General features: G+C 40.8%; 1 pseudogene; it reads left to right on the forward strand.

Annotated features, from left to right (window-relative positions):
• Positions 1–919: 919 nt before the first annotated feature.
• On the forward strand, positions 920–1314 carry LOC112481223 (annotated as a pseudogene).
• Positions 1315–3077: the final 1763 nt, after the last annotated feature.

A 3077-nucleotide genomic window follows, 5' to 3' on the forward strand; every position in this document is an offset into this window, starting at 1 on the left:
GATAATCAACAGGCCAATGAATAACAAATGTTGGCGAGGATGGTGGGAAAAAGGAATCTTCATACACTGCTGGTGGGACTGCAAATTGGTTCAGCCACTATGGAAAACAGTATGGAGGTTCCTCAAAAAATTAAGAATTGATCTACCATATGATCTAGCAATCCCTCTACTGGGTATTTACCCCAAAGACTTGAAAACCCATATTCGAAATATATTTGTACACTGATGTTCATAGCGGCATTATTCACAGTGGCCAGGACATGGAAGCAACTGAAATGTCCTACAATAGATGATTGGCTAAAGAAGTTGTGGTACATATATGCAATGGAATATTACTCAGCCATAGAAGAGATGAAATAGTGCCATTTGTGACAAAATAGACGGACCTTGAGAAAATCATACTAAGTGAAATAATCCAGACAGAAAAAGTTGAAAATCACATGATATCACTTGTATGTGGGATATAAATCTAAAAGCAACAAATGAACAGGACATACAAACAGAGACTCATGGGCATGGACAATAGACTAGTGGTTACCAGAGAGTAGAAGGTGAAGGAGGAGGAAGGAAGACGGGGTGCATGGATTCAAATATGTGGTGACAGAAAGAAATCTAACTATGGGAGGTGAACACACAGTGTAAGTATATATATGCCTTACTGTTAAAGTATACAGCTGAAACTTATTGGATTTCATTAACCAATGTCACCATAAAAAATAAATAAATAAAAATTTTTAAAATGTCTCTGGAGGGGCTGAGATGTTGGACTTACCAAAAAAAAAAATGTCAATGCAATTTTTAAAATGTTCAAATATAGTGGCCTTATTCTCTGTCTTTCTCTTTTCATGTCTGCCATGTCTGCTGGCACCTCCCAGCTCTCATCAGCCTCCAGTCCACTGCCTCCTTAAGGCCCAGTACCATGCCTTCAATTAAGTTACAAAGTTCTGATGGAGAAATATTTGAAGTTGATGTTGAAATTGCCAAACAATCTGTGACTACCAAGACAATGTTGGCATATCTGAGAATGGATGATGAAGGCTTGATGACCCAGCTCCTCTACCAATTGTTAATGCAGCAATTGATGAGAACAGAAAAAAGTAAACAGATGATATTCTTGTTTGGGACCAAGAATTTCTGAAAGTTGACCAAGGAATGCTTTTTGAACTTACTGTGGCTGCAAACTACTTAGACATCAAAGGTTGTTTGTTGTTACCCGCAAGACTGTTGCCAATATGATTAAAGGAGAAACCCCTGAGGAGATTCGCAAGAGCTTCAATATCAAAAAATGACTTTATTGAGGAGGAAGAAGCCTAGGTATGCAGAGAGAACCAGTGGTGTGAAGAGAACATATAATTCTGAGATCATCACTTAGTTTTATATTTGGGTCTGTAACCCCGTGTGAAGAGCATTTGCATGTAATCACAAAAGCTAATGCAGTCATGGGCTGAAGGATAATGCAGTGGCCAAGGGCCTTTATCAGTTTTGCAGCAGTCAGATTGCCTTGGATTTAAATCCTGGATCTGCAAACTCATAGCCAGAATATGTGCATATCAGGGACACAATGTCTGTACATCTCTGGCGGATTAAACATTGAGCAGCAGCAGTGCTTAGACGGATCTTGGTGAATAGAAGCCCATGCTGTTGGACCCATGCATACCTCCATCCTACTACCAAGCAATCGGTTTCATAACCCATTTTGCCAGCACTGGAGTAGAGACTTGTTGATGTTAACTGTCATTCTGTCAATTTGGTTGTTCAGTACCCCTTCTATTGTTGGTACTCTCTGGTAGGTGCTAACATGCAATACAAAGAGAGTCTCATGTCTTTCCCATTCCCAGAGATCCATCCTCATGTCTTGGCCCAGATCTCATTGTCCCTGCCCTTCCAATTTTTCTCTTTCCGAGCCCTTAACAGAAGCCAAGTCATATGACACTGCCTATGTGTTTATATATAGTCTTCCAATGGACCACTTTTCTTTCCACACAGAATGTCTGACCAGGTGCAACACCCAAAGCTCTGTTTATTGGGAGAATTTATAATTTTAATTTATAATTATAATTTATAATTACTATTGTCTTCTAAAGCCACCTTGAGTGCCACCATAGTACAGCAGCAGTCCATTTTCAGCTCTCATTCATGTATTGAATTGATCCACATGAACCCGGGTCAGCCTTTTATTTCCTCTATCGGTTTGTCATAAGGTACCCCTCCTACCGAGGCAGATTAAAGATGACTACAAACTCCTTGACAATAGTCTCATCAAGAGGGGATCTATTTCCTCTCCCCTTGAAGCTGGATTTTTCTATGACAGTTGTTTTGACTAAAACAGTGTGTCAGAGGTGACACCATAACAGCTCTGAGTCTAGAATATAAGATAACTGTCTGCTTCACCTTGGTCTCTTACAGCCCTGAGTCACCATGTAAGAAGTTCAACTGCCAAGTTTTAGAGACCATGTGGAGAAGTCTTAAGATAGCATAGAAGGAAAGGGGTCCAAAAGGACCAGACTTGCAGTTGAACAAACCAAGGTGCCAAGCATGAGAATAAAGCTGTCTTTGACTCTCTGAAGCAGCCCATCTGCCAGCTGACTGCCTCCAAGTGATCCCAGCTGATGCCACATGAAACATAACAATCACCCAGCCAAGCTGTTCTGAATTCCTGGCCCACAACATTGTGAGATACGATTAAATGGTTAAAAAGTTTTGGAGGAGTTGGTTATACAGAAATAGGTAACTAGAACTCCCACAAGGCAACCACTGGTGTGAGCAAAGGGAGAGGTACTGAGACAACGATGTAAATGAGATGGAGGTCTACATCACCTGCGCATGCCTCTTGGTTTTGCATTCCATTTCTGCTCATGTTCCATTCAGGATGCACTACTTCTATCTTACAGTTTATTGATGCTGTAAGTACCTGACCTTACCACTTGATTGGTTTAATAGAACCCAGTTCATGATGAGCAGTTTTACCCTCATAGTTATTTGATGTCCTGTGTCAGGAGCGCTGTCTCTAATAAGGCCTGGCAGCAGGACAGCAGTTGTTTTGTAATAAGGCATATTTCTCTGCAGCAGATAGCATG

This window comes from Pteropus alecto, unplaced genomic scaffold (genome assembly GCF_000325575.1).
Source record: "Pteropus alecto unplaced genomic scaffold, ASM32557v1 scaffold555, whole genome shotgun sequence".
Taxonomy (NCBI): Eukaryota; Metazoa; Chordata; class Mammalia; order Chiroptera; family Pteropodidae; genus Pteropus; species Pteropus alecto.